At 35.7% G+C, this 18574-nt stretch overlaps 1 long non-coding RNA gene across 1 annotated transcript in view; it reads left to right on the forward strand.

Annotated features, from left to right (window-relative positions):
- The window catches only part of LOC121668509, an 85664-nt gene that overhangs the window by 43536 nt on the left and 23554 nt on the right, over positions 1 to 18574 (forward strand). Inside the window, exons 2-3 of the long non-coding RNA XR_006017406.1 lie at positions 15153 to 15232; positions 16225 to 16386. This is a non-coding gene — a long non-coding RNA (uncharacterized LOC121668509). The remainder of the gene's footprint in view (positions 1 to 15152; positions 15233 to 16224; positions 16387 to 18574) is intronic.

An 18574-nucleotide genomic window follows, 5' to 3' on the forward strand; every position in this document is an offset into this window, starting at 1 on the left:
CGTGGGAAAAGTTCAGACATTCCTTCTAGCATATTGAATCAATTAATAGCATGTACAAGGAAACCATGATTATTTGAAGGAGTGGAGAAAAATGACTTGATTCTTTACAAGTAGTACAGACTATTATTAGTATTCCAGATAGACTGTGTTCTAGGGAGTCCATCATATGCTTTGATCTCTCTGCATCCACAGCTGGAAACTTTGTGCCAGTCTCTGGAAGCAGCACGAACTGACAACAGTCACCTCCATAAGGAAAGTGAGTTAGTGGTTGCAAATGTTAATCAGTGGATCAAAGAACAAAAGTGAGTAAAATTGGGTCCTTTTTTTTTTTTTTAAATCTGATTTCATTTCCTAGGGCCCCAAACAATTAAAGCATTCATAAGAACTCTCTTCTCAACTTACTGCCATATCTTTTATCTGAAGCTCAACAATAGGTTTTTATAAACATACTATTGAAGGGTTTTTACCATCACATTTATGTCCTTATGAATTAGAACAAATAAGCAACTAATAAATAATTTATCTGTAAAAACTTAGTACAATTTTCAGACCTGTTAATAAAGTAACTGAACTCTGCAAATAGGAAAAATTTTATGTATATGTTCTTATACCTTTTGACTGTTTAATTAGATTTTGTAGAGCTCACATAGGAACATTTTAAAATTTGAAATGTATTTTTTGCCTATACTATTTATGAAGATTCTTGATGATGAAAACTACTTTACATTCTTAAAAGTCAATATTTGAATGAGCAAGTCAAGCTGGTGAGAAGTACCCAGTCTTTATTTCTCATAAGATAAGCATATACTTGTAATTCTGTACATACATATAGCCATAAAACTAAGCCTCACCTTCCTTTGATTATTTGAGTAGTCTAAATAATTTTTGCCATCTTTGTTATGAAACTGTAATCAGCGTCTTTAATAATGGTTTTTGACAGGTAAAAATAGGTTGCCTAATTAGTCTATCATTTTTGTGTACTTCTGCAAAAACTGTCCAACATCAAGAAGAGAGTTGAAATGAGCTAGGTAATTGAATGATCCTGAGTCTATATCATAATGATATGCAGTATGAGAATGCCAGTGTGGGTCCACAAGAAGAAATAAATTCTCTATAAAAATTGTACAGGGTTATGGGAAATTATTGCAAATTTGTTATGTCTCTTTGCGAGCACCTTGCCCAAACATATAGAAAGGTGTTACGAGAAAAAATGAGCAGTTTAATGAGTTATATTGTAGTACAAAACAATTCTTGATATGTAGGACTGTTTTCTTTTAATAGCAAGTGCTTCTATGAGCCAGTTGGCTCCCTTTATAGGTCCCTTTATACAGTCTGAAAAGCCTATAACTTAGGTCTCTAACAAATCTGATCAATTTAAAGCCTTTTAAAGATAAAATGACTAATTAAAAAAAATCCATTATCTGTATCGATTAATTTCCCATTGACTAAAAAGAAAGACCAAGACTGGTTTTGGAGATGCAGATACCTACCTTATGATCAACCTTATTTAAAAAGCTCACTGGCAAGGTCAGAACATCTCATGTGCTGGAAATCACAACTCTAGCGCTGTAGATTCATTATGCAGCAGTGGTTTTCTGGTTTAAGTGCTAAGAGTCTACTATAGGATTATACTGGATTCCTTGGCAAGGCAAATTTCCTTAATTTTTTTTTCCTCACTTTGACTAAAATGTTTAGATATTTGTCATATTATAAAAATGCCATGACACTGTTTTCTGATTCTGTCTTATTTCTTTACGTCATTTGAAAAAATTTCCCAAGTTGCATAGTAATTAATATTAAATAGATGAATGTAGCTCTCTATTAATACAGGCACCATGTTGCATGTTTTGGGGTTGGTTTTTTTTCCCCATCAGTTTCTAAATTATATTTTCAAAATGGTCTGTGTTTTGCCTAGGACACACAAGGTTTTGGAAGAGGAACTTTCTTTTAAAATAATTTACAGAGATTTATAGTTCACATTGTGTAAAAGGCATTTTTTATAGAGCAGAAAAGGAAATTCACAGGACTCCTTTGATTGCTTCTTAGTTTTTATAGGGATGTCTCAAGTCTGAAAAGTAACAAAGCATATGCAGCCATTCTAAATTTTTCACATTTTAATTAAAAAGAAATCTTGGAATTCTTAGGGGGTTTTTTTTTGGATAGTACAAACTAACTCAGAAATAATTTTCAAATTTAGACTTTTGGGAATGATAGAGTAAATCAAATCAAGTTTATGATATATATCCTATCATTAGGAATCAATACAAGCAAACTAATAAAAAATTTTGAAAATAAAATTATTAATATCCTTGCCAGATTGGGTAATTAACCGATCACAGTGGTACAAAGTATGTTTCATAAGTATACAAATTTACAAAACCAGTTTTTGTCTTAGGATTCCAACTTCTGCAATGACACCATAGGGATATTTAAATACACAATTTTGTCACAGGTAAAAGTGAGCAGAATGTTTTGCAGAGCAATCTGCCCTCTCAAAAGTTTTTTTTTTGATCTGCACTATATAGTGCCCAAGTATTGGATCCATGATAAAAAGAGAACATTCACAGTTTACTTTTACTGTAGTCAAGGAGGTGAAATAAAGATCCCTTTTGATATTAATTTCATTTTAGAATCACCTCATTGCTGGTTATCCTTCCTTACACCTTGTTAAAATTTGATTTGACACTTCCAATAACCTAGATCAAAGATGTCATAATACATAATTAAAGGCCATATGGGATAGACTTGGTAAAAATTCATTTTGCAGGGAAGGAAACACATGCACTTATCTAACTGATACTTAACAGTAACAGTGCTCTTTTAATTCAGACAAAAATTTTTAGCAGGTTTCTCCAATAAAATTGAATAGTTGAGGTTGTACAAGCGTGCACCAGGCCAAATTTGTTATGAATTCAGTTATTTTGCAATGTTAACTTCTTTTCCAAAAATATGGAGATGCAATAACAAATAAGTGACAAGGTTTTGAAATATAGATAATATGTGATTTATTTCAACACAATGCTACGCCATAGAGATGATAGTATGGGGTGATTGGTGGTAAATTTTTTATATATTGTTTGCATTAAATGATATTATAGATCAGATTTCAGAGTCAGTGTTTGCTTAGTGAGGAGCTGATGGAATATTGCTATTCTACTTACTTATTCATTTATTATCTATTCAGTTTTCCAGTTTTTATTTTATTTATTGCTGTTCCTTTTATGCACATTTCTTTGTTGTGGGCTGCTTTTGTTCTCTTTACTATTCTTTGAGTCTATGATCTGTGGAGGTAATTTTGAACAAAATTAAGAGTGCTAAATCAACATTACCAATATGCTTGTATTTGCCTGGAATGTTAACTATCTCTTAAGATTTGTATTTCACATATAGTGTAGGCTTTTTATTGTAGAAGGTTATTTGAATGTCCTCTAAGAATTGCTGAATTGTTTATTGATCTAATAATTATATATATTTCTTGGAACTTCTGATGTCTGTCCTTTTTTTGTTCCTTTATCTTAAAAATTTAATAAACAAAACATCAAAGAAAAAGGAATTAAAAAAAAAAAAGATGCCTAAGAATAGATCCCTGAGGCTTTTCTATTTGAGAATCTTCTATATCAGAGTTATTGTCTATGGAAATCTTCTGTGTACAATTTCTCAACTAACCTGCAAAAGTCTCTATGGAGTTACCTATAAGCCCACTATCTCTGAGCTGTTAAGGAATATTTTATGATCAATAAAAATTTCTCCTGTAAATATGTTTCTCATTGAATTAGAGATAACATTGGTGGTGTGAGGAAGAGAGCAGACATGGTGGAATGAAGCTAGTTTATACTGCAGTCAGACTTGTTTTCTGGCACAGGTATTTGAAATCCTTGAATATAAAATATTCAAATAATCTAGAACTAGAATGTGTTTATACACTTTTCCTTTTATTTCTTCTTTGTGCTGACCATCGTAGGACCTATTTAAATTGAGAGCAGCAGTAACTGTAAAATGCAACTAAATGTCTTATAGTTGAGGCGGATCAATTCAAGATACTTCAATCTTAGGTGTTTGGGCCTAGGTGTATTTTTTCAAACACAAACACAGGTGAAGTGAAATAGTTTTAAATTGAGGGTTTTTTCCATTTTTCAATAGAACCTAATCTTTCAACTTTTTTCCCTGTTTTTTTTTTTGTACGTTGACTACACAGTTCCTTAATTCCCTTATACTTTTTTCTGAGGCATAACTATTTCAAAATACATCTGTGTGCACAAACACTATATATGCCCCTTCCTCATCATTCTTTACCACTGAATAGTTTGAAGTATACTATACAGGATGTATTTATTTTCCCTTAGTACTCAGATTTTTAAACAGCTCCTCACTGTTGACTTTGTTTTTGGCATTGGATAACTTGAAGATTATTCATGAAGTTAGCTTTCAACCTGTGGCCTAATTTTGTATGGGTTTTGAGTTTTTGAAAATACATGAGGATTTGTGGGTAGATAACAGGAGGCTCTCAAGTAATCATTTCAGAGGGGTTCACGATTTGTTTTTCTTCAGGAAGTTTTAATGCAAACTTCATTCAATAAGGAAACTCTTGGGAACTGCATGTGCTAAACTTACATTTTGTTTCAAGAGTGTGTATAGATACACCACATTTCTTTCACTTTTGATAGGTTTAGTTCAGAAAACAACATTAACCATAGGCTTCTAACTGAGGTCACCGTTCATTACTGGTTCTTGGTGATGATCAGGATCCATTGTGAAGTCTGACCATTTGTTTCAACATCCTGTATTAACAGCCGTTGACTTTCTTAGAAATTGGTAGTGAAGAGCTCCATAAGTTTCTTTATGACGCAATGGAGATTATAGTGTTGGTCAATTGAATTCTGTCCTGAAGCTTTTATATTGTGGTTAACTGTAGTTTATCTTGTCTCTTCCTCATGTTTTAAGATCTACAAGAGTCTACAAGAAGAGAGGTTGAGTATGGTGTTAGTCATTAGTGTCTTCAGTAAGACTATAACTATTTGTCACTTAGGTTAATGGTAAAGATAAAACGAAATGTTCAAGTTGTTTTTTCTAAAATTGAGACAAGACAGAAAGCTAAGGATAAAAAGCTGAATATTGAATACATTGAAATATAGGCTAAAGGTTTTTTGAAGCGGTTTAAGTAGCTTTCCATATGTTTTAGGTAATCAGATAATCTCAGTCCTCCTGGAATGTTCTTTGTTACATTTTTCCTTGGCTATGTAGTTTTAATCACTAGTTATAGGATCACTCTCCTGACATTGCATGATTTATAGTACTACTTTATGATCATTACAATATTTTCTGGGCTGCAGGTCCTAACCGCACTGAATCCTCTGTATTTCTAAAAATGTGTGGCAAAGACAAAATAAGAAATCTTATTTCCCTATTGTTGCACATAGGCTGATTTTTAAAAAATTGCTAAATCTGTATTCCAGCATTGAAAAGGAGCAGACATATTAGTTGTAAAATAGGCTTTCTGCAAAAGAACATAAAACACTTTCTAACTCATAGAAATTATTGTATATCATGCACGTTCTGATCAAATTAATACGACAGTTAACAAGATCCTTCCAACCTTTAAACTGTGACATGAAATGTTGTTTCTAATATTGATATTGTAAGATGTATTACTCTAACATTGAATACCCTGTCAAGAAAAGCAGAAGTGTTCTTACTCATAAATGCTTAAGTATTGTCTGCTTACTTACCTACATCATTTGAGACTTCTAGGGATTATTCCATAACTAGAAAACCACACTGAAATTACCACAAAGACAGGTAAAAACTTTTGTGTGAGCAAAAGATCATCTTTCTTAATACCTCATGTCTTTACTTTTGATTTTGGAGTATTACAGGCTGTCTTGTTTATTAGTGAAAGCATTTTATTTTATTATCTACTATTCACACCTCTGTGTTTAAGATTCTGCTTGTGCCCCTATTTATGATATATCTGTTTGATTTTTTTTTTTGTTTGTAGTGTTATAAAGCAGTATGTCCCACTCTTGAACTTTTGTTTATCACTAGGAAAGTTTGCTATCATAGAATCATAGAATGTATTTGGTTGGAAGGGAACTTAAAGATCACCTAGTTCCAAACCTCTGCCATGGGCAGGGACACCATTCACTAGACCAGGTTGTCAAAGCCTCATTCAGCTGGGCCTTGAACACCTCCAGGGGTGGGGCATCCACATCTTCTCTGGGAAACCTGTTCCAGTGCCTTGTCACCCTCATGGTAAAAAATTTCTTCCTAATATCTAATCTAAACCTACTCTTTTTCAGCCATTCCCCTTGTCCCATCACTACATGTCCTTACAAAAAGTTCCTCTTTGGCTTTCTAGTAGCCCCTTTTAAGGTATGGTAGGCTAGCAAAATGTTTCCCTGGGACCTTCTCTTCTCCAGGCTAACCAATTCCAGCTCTCAGCCTGTCGGTGCTCCAGTCCTCTGTGCATCCAGCCCTTTTCTGGACTCTCTACAACAGGTTCAAGTTCTTCTTTTTTTGGGAGCCCCAAAGCTGGACAATGTATTCCAGGTGGGGTTTCATAGGGGCAGTGTTACAGTGCAGATACTGCAACACGAGGCTCATGGAAAGAAATATCTATGGACCGATTCTTGATAGGTGTTTCAGAGATGTTTATTTCTCCAGCCGCATGGCCGGGATCTGCCGAGGAACTGCTGCAATCACGAGACCCGAGGGTCCTTGCTCGCACAGGGGAACACAAAACCAATGGGGAACGAGGCTGACCAGGGGCCAGGGAAACCCCATGTCTCCCCCCAGGGCCCCTCTCCCAGGACCACATGGCAGGGGGAGGGCCCCAACAGGGCAGAGTAGAAGGGGAGAATCATCTCCCTTAACATTCTGGTCATGCTTGTTTAGATATAGACCAGGACACAGTTGGCTATCCAGGGTACAAACATGCATTTCCAGGGCATGTCAAGCTTTTCATCCAGCAAGACCCCCAAGTCCTTCTTCTCAGGGATGCACTCAATCCATCACATGCTGTGTTGCTGCACATAGAGTATTTAGGTAAAGAAAACTCAGGCACATGGTGTGATTCTTGGAGCTATATTGTATAGGGCCAGGAGTTGGACTTTGATATCCTAGTGGGTCCCTTCCAACTCAGGATATTCTATGATGCTATCGTATGATTCTATGAAAGCCTGAGACTGGAGGGAAGGTACTGGAAATGGAGGAGAACTACAGAGATACTGAGACTCATGACTATGAGCAGTCCCCAGAATGAAATCTGAACCTTTTGCCCAACCACTTCTGGCCAGCAGCAAAATTGTGGAGTGGAAGGGAGTTAAAAACTAAGGAATCATAAAGCTGGAGGCAGGGTGAACAAGTGAGTATGTGAGATAATCAATTAGTGTAACAGCTCATGTCATGTTGATTATTAAGTAAGTGCCACTCAGATGAACTCTGAGTTGTTGACATCTTGCCTGTGATAAATGGGCTCCACGGACCCAGCAAACCTATTTTCCAAGGGATTCCAAAAGTACCAGCAGTGTTTTCGCATAGAAAGACAAATTTAAATACTTTCAGAATTTACTTAAGAGACTCACTGCTTAGTTTTGTTTTTCTGAATGGCATTGGGCAGGCACTGAAAAACCTTCAGGTACTTTTTTGAAATTCTCAGTGACAAATTAATAGAAACTATTTTCTAAAAACATCACAAACATGGCAAAAAGGCTTTTGTTGACTTCAGTGCCTTGCCCATACCCTGTAATTTAATATTAATGATATTTCTTTGAAATCAGATTTTTGGGGATAGGTGGCTTCAGTCATATGAAAATAAGTTTGCCATTTTAATTTTTTTTCTCATTACTCTAATTAATTAATTTTGCATATGAAGAGAAATAGGTTTTCATTCAGTTCACTGCCAAGGAAATAGAAGTGTGCAAAAGTCCACAAAGTGCAAACTGAAAAAAAAAGTGCTAGAGGACAAATGTGTTCCTTCTTGGTTTCTGACAGAAACTATTTATTACATTTGTAGTATTTTCCTAGGAAATAAGCTCAAGAGATATTCTTTCAAATGTGTCAATGGTAGCATTTGCTAGGACTTTAGGAAAAACCCTTGAGAAGTCCATGAAAAATGGAATTATAAATTTCACAGCTGATTGGTGTATTAACATAAAAGTCTAGGATTTAAGTATTCTTATAAGTAGGATAAAATCCAACTTAGTTTGTTATGGATATGTGCTTCATAATTAATCCTATGGTGGTTAATGAGATGTGAGACCTGAGTGTAGCTCGTCCATGTTTGGGCATTAACAGCTTCAGTCTTATATACTAATAATAGCTATTTTCTAACTAATTTTGATTAGAATTACAGGTTTTTAACATCCTTGAAATGCATTCTTACTGTCATTGAAGACAGGAGCATTACTGTCCTGAAAGCACTGAGGAGGACAATGAGACCATTACTTCCTGTCAGATTTATTTGAATTGACCAGTATTTTTAAATGCCTTTGTGGGTGCACAGACAGAAAGAGAGACATAACACTGATTGTGTAGGTCTGATTTTCTTCAGAAACCAGGAAATAATCAGTAATCACGCGTGCTCTTCCTCAAATCCAAGTTCCACCTCTCACCAGGATAAAATTAGTTGAAAGAGAATAAAAAGAACAAAAACAAGCATTAGAAAACACAACTTAAAACTGAAACAGGAGACCCTGGTTGCTTAGGCTTTGATAAAATAAAACCTTCTTTGAAGATGTAAATGTATACAGCTACAAGGGAAAGCCATGATCAGTTCTCAGGTTCTGACTGAAAGTGCTGCCTAGGCTGAACTTGTACCATGCTTCAGTCAGCTAATTTTACATTGGAGACCCAGCTGAGCAGTGGAAATAAAAAACTATCACACTTCCCTATTCTGTAAACTTGGCAGTGTCTTTCCTCTGAGCTCTTCCCAGCAGTATCTGCCCTGAGAGTCTCTGCAGTTGTTTGGATGGTGTTACCTCTGACAACCAATGCTAGCTGACATAAAATGAAGAAAACATCTCTCTTTGAAATATGATCTATCCCAAAAAAAATTAAACACCAAAGTAGCTCTTATGTGGAAGTGTGGAGTGTCTCCAAAAACCATTAATTGCTAAATATTGCCAAAGCATTTGATGAATATTCTGCTGCATATTATTTTAAACAAATCAGTTAATACATTTCATATACTAGTTGAAGTAAATCTCTTCCTTTAAAAACACATAAGCCATGAAACCATAAAGACACCAAAGAGAAAATGAAACATCCTAGAAAACATTTATTTAAAACAGAAGTCAATTTGGAGTACCTTGTAGAAGATTAATTAACCCTTTTTCAGTTACATTGCAAGTGTTACCTCAAAACACAGTACCACAGAAAAATTAAATATACTGTAAACACACTTTCTCATAAACGTATTAGGATTTGCAGAATAGCATGAAATAATAAGAACAGAATTCATGTCAATTAGTCCTGATGTGAAGCTATGACATTTTACTTTGCAAACAGCAAAAGAAAAGTATTTTGTTCAGAACCTGATCCAGCTCTAGCTGCAGACAAAGAAATAGTGGGAAAATCCAATGGAGAACTACAGATCACGCTAAAAATAAAGTGGTTTTAATGTAAATATATATTTAAGATAACAGATAGCATAAGACAATATACAAAACTAAGAATACGAACTGTTGTCTTTAATATCACAGATTATTAAAAATCTGATTCATGATCTAACTTCTTATTGTGCTGGGTGCTGTACAGATAAAGAACAAAAGATAGTGGGGAAAAAAAGGCCATTTTAAATTATCAGGAATAGTAGTCTGACAGGAGAACGGAGTATGTTGACTTCATTGCTAGCAAATATAGAGTTCAATTAGGAATTCATATGGAGGGATTTCTGTCTTAAAGGATAAAGAGATTACAGAAAACCTGAAGGATTTCTTTTGCATAGGTCTTCACAGAGGATAATGGAGACATACTTTCCTACATGTAGTGAAGGTATCAGGTGATGGAACAAGTCAAGAAATTAAATTTAAATAAATCACAGCAACCAGATGACATTCACCTAAATTAAGATTTATTAAATAACTAATTACTAAACTACCTATATTGCTGCATAAAATAATGTAATTTATGTATAGCATAAGCTTGTAGGTTTGTCAATTTATATCCTTCTTGCCAAATAGGTTGCCAGAGGTAATCCCAAGAAGCCTGGATCAGTGAACTTCTTTTCAACATAAATCCTTGTCCCATTGCTGTTAGGTATTTTTAAGAGAAAGGTGTGGCTTCTCACTTTTAGGTTTTGCTCGTGTTGCCTTTTCATTACTCATTCATTATTTGCTGAAAAATACATATTTATCTCTGGCAATTCTTATGCATAATTGTCATGTTTTAGGGATAGCATTCTCTAAGTTAGTACTCCTGCTAAAACCACATGCTGCTTCCCCTCCCTATCCAGTTGGAGGCACAACAAGGCAAGATCACGGGCTGAGATAAGAAAAATTTCCTGGAAACAGCAATGAGATATGAAAACAAACAGTAACAGCAACAATATAATAACTAAAGGTATAAGTAAAGAAAAGATTGAAATTGAAAGTCCCCAGCAATAAACAATATCAGACCATTCTGTCTGCCATGTTTTCTCACCAGGAAACCTTTCTTCCCAGAAGACAGTCCCTTCCACCTGCTCTGGCTAGGGCATGAGGTGGTACATTGTAATCTCCCTTCCAGTTACTGAAACCCTGCCTTGTTGGAACCAGGACAACAAAGTAGGCTACGTTGTTCAATCCAGAGTAATTTCACCGCACTTCAGACAACTCAACTACATTTTATACTTTTGTGCTGGTGGTTACTATTCCATGACTTCTTGAAAATAGTTAATTTATATAAACAAATCTTTCAACAATCTTGAAAGTTGCTAAGATTGAAGCACTGACTGTATCATAAAGTTCACTCAATCTCCTGCAGTGCTGTTGCACTCTGGTCCTCATAGCACATTCACAGGTCTGTCTTTTCAGAACTGTCCACTTGTCATAACAGCTTTTCTAATAAAACTAAAATTTCCCTAGGAACACGAAAAGGTATTTGCTATATTCTCTAATGTTCCATATTCAATGACTGTTTTTAGAATATTATATCAGATGTGTGATAATTTCCTGAAAAAGCAGATTCTAACAATTGTCCTCATTAGGCAGCCAGACTTGATCTTGAGACCTTAAAGCAAAATGAAATCAACCTAAATGCTTGGCATCTCCAATACTTCAGCATATTTGAAGAGGGTTTTGAGATCCGTACAGGTATCATATATACATACATACATACATACATAATATACATACAGGTAAAATACAAGCACTGGTGAAGCCACACCTCAAGTACTGTGTCCAGTTCTGGGCCCCTCACTTCAAGAAAGGTGCTGCAACATGATCAGAGAAATGTTGCAGTTGGCAGTGTCAGGTGGTAGAGTGCTGGGACCTTCTGAAAGCGTCTCCAGAGGAAGCCACCTGGCGAGGCCACTACATGCACACATATCACACCAGGCAGTTCCAAGCACACCATCTACAAAAGAGGCAGGAAGGGTCTTTTTTCCACAGGAGGAGTTTATTTCCAGGCACATGAACAGGGATGAAGACAAAAAACTGGGGAGGGTCCAGGGTTTTATATGGGGAAGATAGGGGCTGAGAGAGCACGAGGGTCCAAGGATCTGAGGGCACAGGGGTAGCATGTAGGCGGGGTTAGGGTATGGGAGCCAATAGGGAAACAGTGGGGGAGCAGCAAAAGGAAAAGGGCCAATGGGAGAACAGGGAAGGGAGAACTTTCTGGATCGGGGACACATAGGGTAGAAAAGGGGCAGGGAGACCAACAGGCCAATAAGGGAAACAGAACTGGGGTATATTAACATAATTAAACAAAGTATCCTGGAAGAGGCTTCTTTGGTCTCCACAACTGGGAGGTAACAGGCTCAGAGCTCTTTCTCCAGGAGACCTTCAAGGTCTCTTGATTGGTAAGCCTACCAGCCTCCTCAAGAGAAGGGCCACAAAGGTTGTGAATGGTCTAGAGAGTAAGTCTTATGAAGAGTGGCTGAAGGAACTGGGCTGATCTTCTGTGGAGAAAAGGAGACTTAGTGAAGACCTTCTAATTCTCTACAATTACCTGAAAGGAGGTTGTAGTGAGCCTACATCTCCCAGGTAACTAGTGACAGGAGTAGAGGAAATGGCCTCAGGCTTTGCCAGGGGTGGTTCAGGTTGGACATTAGGGACAATTTTTTTCATTGAAAGGGTTGTCAAATATTGGAATGGGCTGCACAGGGAAGTGGTGGAGTCACCATCCCTGGAACCGTTCAAGAAATGACTGGACGTGGCGCTTAGTGCTATGGTTTAGTTGCTATGGTTGTGTTCTGTCAAAGGTTGGACTTGATGATCTTGGTGGTCTTTTCCAACCATAATGAACTTATAATTCCATGATTCTGTAATGGTTGTATACCTGCTCTGGCTTTTGGGGTTGTGCTTAAATATTTGTGCAACTTTCATCTACTGTGTGCCTCTCATAACAGCCATGACTGGCTGTAACATGAGATATCTTTTTTTTTGTTTTATTATAGTGTTGTTAGCAATTGTTAATTTTAAGTATTCCAGTGAGGGACTAAATTTACTTATCTAATAAGATTATCATCTCTCTAGTCATATCTCTGAAATATTTTCTGCTTTCTCTGATATGTATTGTCTTAAGCTTGGCGAAGAGTGTTTTTCATGAATTAAAAAAAGCATAACTCAGTGTGTCTTTTAAGTTGCTTAAAATTATAATGCAGACATTTTCTGTGTAAAAGACAATGTAACTCGATGTTGTCTATTACAACAGGCTCCATGACATTATGGGACCAGTCATCTAGTAACAGACAGGGTTTTTTTCCTCTTTTTCATTGATGATCCAATGTCTTTTTGCTTCCATTTTTATTTTACAGATATTAACACACTACCTTAAGAAGGTTCAAACGTATAATCTCTCATTTATCTTGTAAAAGACAGCACTGCAAATTTGTTCTTTCCATTTTGCCTTATTATTTTAGGTGAGGGGAGGGGGTGGGAGGCATAGTGTGAGTGTAGTAGTACTGAATTAAAACATAGAATCATCAAATCATAGAATAGTTATCTGTTTATAGGTGGTTACATCAAAGACATTTTCCTCCAAATCTATAGAAATATAGAGCATAAATTGGCTACTTTGGATTGCCTGTAGCAATAAATATTTTTGTAATGAAAACATGTATTGAGAAAAAGTCCATGGATTTTTACATGGATTTTCGAGTTTTTTGAAATCACCAGCAGTCAATTTAGTTGCTCCAATCTTTAAACCTAAGGGCCTAATTCTGACAAAGTCTTTTGATATGTTTTCATTACTTTCCTATGGTATTTGCTTGGAGAGAACTGTAGAATATTGCAACAGAAATTCATATTAGAATAACATTCATCCTCAGATTTCTGAGACTCATAAAATTTGTCAGGCATTTATTCAGTGCACAACTGCATAACTCCGAAAAGACTTATTAGGAAAAATTTCTTGTTTCCGTACAGGACATATTATGGTCACTGTGCAGATGATCTTTAAAAATACAGTTAAAAATTTAGCATATTCAAGTTCCTCAGTACCAGAGTAGCCATAAACCTATTTGCTATTTAGCCATTTAACACAATTATTTACTCTTCAAGAGATATACAGTTACTATAGCAACAGCTGCATTTACAGTCCCAGAATAAATGGAAAGCCTAATCTGTCCTGCCAGTAAAGCAAAAAGCTTTTTAAAATGTAGTTTATCTCTTGCCTTTATAATAGAAATTAGTGGCACTCAAATTATGAACCATGATCTGGTTGCAGACTGCCAGCTTTGATCTTGAAGACAACTGTTACACCCAGCTCATGGTTTGACTGCATGTTCAGTAGCTTCGACAAGTGACAGTAATATACTCTTTTATTTTATTTTTTTTCTTTAGACTATGATAAGATGACGGATGCAGACAGAATAAATGAGGCAATCTTTAGCGGACTCTTTTTGTGGCTGAAATGATCAGTAACCTAAGGTGAAAAAGAGCTACCTTTCACATAAAATGTTAATTTAATAGCAATGAAATAAAAAATTAGAAGTAATATTATTTTTTAGAAGTATTACAATTTTCCTTATAAAAAGATATAAATTAGAAAATTTTCAAAACAGAGTTCTATAACTCTTTGCAGGCTTCCTTGCTGCTCAAGGAATGTGTGTGTGCAACTTGATATGAATCGGTTTTACAGATTAAATTAGACTAAAATAAGATATCACTGTATTCTGGAACAAGCAATGTGCTTGCAAAATCTACCTTACATATGTGCAGAGCCTGGGTTCTTCAAAATAAAAATATTTGCTACAAAAAGAATACTAAGGCGATCCATTTGGATGATGCATTTTTATATTAAAGATCATATTTTATAATTTTTATTGTTATGAATTTACTAAACCTTATAGGTGTCTGCACAAGGAGTTACGTGAGGAACAAAGCTCCACTGGTCTATGCATCAAATGAGTTGAGCATGATTTGTACTCTGTGTCAACAGTGAGTCACTGAATTTGGGACGATCGATGCCTGGCTTGCTCTCCCTCTCCCGTTGTGCTGGCTTGATCACACCCTTTGGGACAGGGGCTATAAGGGCTCTCTAGAGCTCTCATCCTGTGGCCTTCAGGTGTTGGTAACATGGCATATCAAACAAACACGTCAACCAACCCCTTTTGCTTGCAGTCATTAGTAAGAACGGCTATGTTTTGGCCTTGGAGTGGTGCATATTCTTCCTCTTTTTAAAAATAATAATAAAAAAATTGATATATTTTCACCAATTTAGATATTCCAATGCTTTAAAAATAATGTTAATCCTAAAATGTGTTACCTCCAGCATTTTTCGGTCTTCTTCCATTTGAATATATATGATCTTATGAAAAAAAAACATTTCTGCAATATGCTGCCTTAGTTGATTTTCTCCTCCTAATTATTGAAAGACTGAAGAAGAAACTTTTCTTGACAGATACATAAAGCCCTGTCTTGAAGTTTGATTTTCACTTTTTAAAGTGGTGCTTCTTAAAGCTTTTGTTTATGATGTTTTCAATAAAAGAAATTTCCTGTGTATTCTTATGCAAGGAAAGCATCTAGATTCATAATGCTTGAAGAAAGCTGGAATATTTTCGGGCTTGAAAGTTCCTGTGAAACAGTCTTTTCAGGTAAGAGGACTGGAAAATAGTCAGTGTTTCCAGATGTACTGAAAATGTCTAATCAGTAGCATGTCATACTACTTACATCTTGATTACTGCACAGCAGGTAGATTTTTGGCAGCCAGCTGGTCTGAGAGTTAAAAAAAAATACTATGGCAAATTATAATGTTAGGATTAAGCAAAAATTATGTTAAAACTAAAAACTACCTATTTCTGTAATCTGTGAAGAAATAATATTGTATAATATCTGTGATTTTAGCTAAAAAGATGTGTGAAAAGATGCAATCATTGGTTGTAGCTTATTTCACAGATATTTTAAAAACTACAATAATTTGCTAAAAAAGATAATATTAAGGAAGGTTGTGGAATGGCACTTCATGTTCTTCCAGAGCACAGAGCTGAACTGAATGCAAACAGCTGTAAATGAAGAAATGTGTAATTTCAAATTCAGACTTCTAAATCCAAGAAGTACTGAAATACAGAACACACTCATGCAATCTTAACTCTGCCTTCATTAGCAGCAGTCCAATCCAGTTGTAACCTGTGCACTTACTTTTTCATGGGCAGAACAAATAGGAGATATTTAGCCCTATATTAGAATGAAGTAATACAATATCAAGGCCTCCTTGTAGTAATCAATGAGTTGTTCTTTCTCTCTTTTGTATTCTTTCGTACAAGGTTAGTGTTAAAAGCTTTAAGTTGTAAACATCATCCTCATCTGCAAATCTGGGCTTTATTTTTTACTGCAGTTGCACTAATTTCAAACACACAAAAAGGGGATCAGTGTCTCCACTTTGTTTTTCTCTCCCCAGAGACTCAAACACCTCCCCTCACATTCTCCCTTATCCTCCTGTTACTTAATCATTTGTGCTCTCCTGAGAAACTTTTCCATGCATAATTCACACCCCTGCCCCTCTTCATTCTTAAAATTCTGTCTAAATGTTTTGTAGAGTGGATTTCCTGAGAGTAGAAATGAGACACCTTCCCTTTTCCTCTTTTAGGGCAGGTTTGAGCTGCAAGTGTGCAGATCTATTGAATGGACGCTCACATGATTTTGCATTGCTGCTGATGCTCAGCCTTACACTGCCACGAGCTGGGAGAAGGCAACTCTACTTTCCACTATGTTCCAACTCATGTGAGCACTGCTTGGCTATGCTCCCCAGGTACTTGGATTGTATAGGTGAACATGAGGAACATTTTGGTGCATTTGCTCTGCAGACACTTAACTGACCAGTGTTGGAGAATAAATCTCATGAATTATTGGTTTTGACACTAGTGAAGTAGTTGTGGCTGTGTATAATAAGTAAAAAAAACCCACAACCAAAACCCATTGATGCCAATAACAAATATGATTACATTTTTTGTTCAAATATGTGCAAAGATGTTGATACTTCTGACCTGTAGACCACACCAGGAAAGGTGAAAGAGGAGTGAGAAGATTATATGCTGGGAACATTTTACTCTGATAATTTACATTTGAATCTATAAGTTATGCAACATGTAGGAACCCAGAGTGCCGAGAATATTTCTCTGGCTGTTTTAAAGTGTTCTTACCCCCCTGAACAACACTGTTTTAGCCTCAAACCTTGGAAAAAATTACCAATGGTCAGACAAGAACTAGAAAATACTGTGGTGTGAATTAGGTGATGGACTACTATGTAAGATTGTCACAGAGTGAAAAATTTAGAGGTTTTGGCCTTCTCTTTATAGTAAATAGATAAGAGTAAAAAATATCAAAATGGAGGATTGTTGTTGTTCTCTAAACCTTCTTCTCCTTCTTCTACTACTCCATATTCTGCAGTAAAAGTGGTTTGGATTGATTGGATAGAGAATTCCGCAGTTCCTAGTCATGTTACTGAATAATTGGTAGGAAAGTGAAAATAATGTATGTTTTTAGTAACTATTGGTTAAAAAATCTTTAAAAGGCTGTGTAAATTTTGATAGAGAGGCCTCACTCCTGCTTTTCTGTGCTCTGTGCTGTACCTGGGTCACGCTAGTGGCTCTGTTCCTCTGATAAGACTTAATGGGCGACTATCTGGAAGCACTGAAACTCAAGGAAAAGTCTTGGTTATTCTTTGAAACTCCTTGCAAGGACTTTCAGCAAATTCTCCCCCATCAGGAGGGACTTGATTTACGGCATGGTACAGTGTCACAACAAAGCCAAGGAAGTGAACTTAGGCTCTAGAACTTCAGAGCACATATAGAAATATCAACCTTTGAACAGCAGAGTTCTCAACATTAAATACAAGAAAGCTGGGATTTCTCTACAGTGCTTCTCACACTTGCAATTTTCTTCTTTATCTTTGAAGGGAAAATTCTTCAGTCCTTGTTCTATCAAAACTGCCAGTATTAATTATTAATAGGAATTTTGTTCAATGAATAATGACAGAGATGGCGCCCTTTGTTCTCAACAATTATTTATTTTCAGTCTGTGAAACTCTTCAGTTACATCTTCTTGTAGTTTTGGATCACGTATGCCTTAAATTTCCTCATGTCATTTATCTCTCAACTTTGGTTGTCACACAAAAAATATAACTTTTACCTGCAGTTTTGTCTTCATCTCAGTTTCCTTTTTCTCAGTATTAACTCTCATTAGTCCTTAACTGTCAATTTTAGTTTCTATTATTGCTTTGAGGAAAAATACCGTAATTATCTAGAGCACTGAATATGTATTGACTAGGTTAACATTTAGATTCAGCATTACAGATATGAATATTAAAAAAGACCTCTTCAATTCAAAAAGTTTAAATCACTTCCCAAATATTCTGATCTTATGTTTGAACTTTTTTAAAAGATTCTGGGGAAAGGATTCATAGTTTAACTTATGTTTTTTTCATTGGAGATATAAAATAATCTTATCAGAGTCAAAATTTCTCAACAGAAAAAAAGACTAGCTGTTTGTCAACAGAAGCATGAAGACAGCATTCAATAATAATTAGTATACAGAAATGATTAATCCTTTATGCATGCTGAAATTGATTTGGCAATTCAAGTTATTAACAAGGAGATAAAGGTTCATCCTTGCACAGTCATGCTCTTTCCTCTCCTCTTACTGCCTTTGCAGAAAAGTCACAGTTCTATTTGTCCCCAATAGAAAATGGACTGGAGAAATAAGCATTGTAGCTGAAAAATCCTTTTTAAGTTAGCATCAAAAATATCCTTAAGACTGAAGCTTGGTCTGGTAAAAATTTTCAATTCACCACTGGAGAGGTTCTCATTTATCAGCCAGCACCCGCAGAAGCCATTCCCAGGAAGCACTATGGAAGTGGGTATGACTCACTTCTTACAGGTACTTTCCATATAGCAGACTCTTTCTGGGGGTTAAAAGAGGAGAGCGTAGCATAAGCATAG

Source organism: Corvus kubaryi, unplaced genomic scaffold (genome assembly GCF_017639235.1).
Source record: "Corvus kubaryi isolate FWS band 111438036 unplaced genomic scaffold, C.kubaryi_AGA036_p1.0 37385, whole genome shotgun sequence".
In the NCBI taxonomy this organism is placed as follows: Eukaryota; Metazoa; Chordata; class Aves; order Passeriformes; family Corvidae; genus Corvus; species Corvus kubaryi.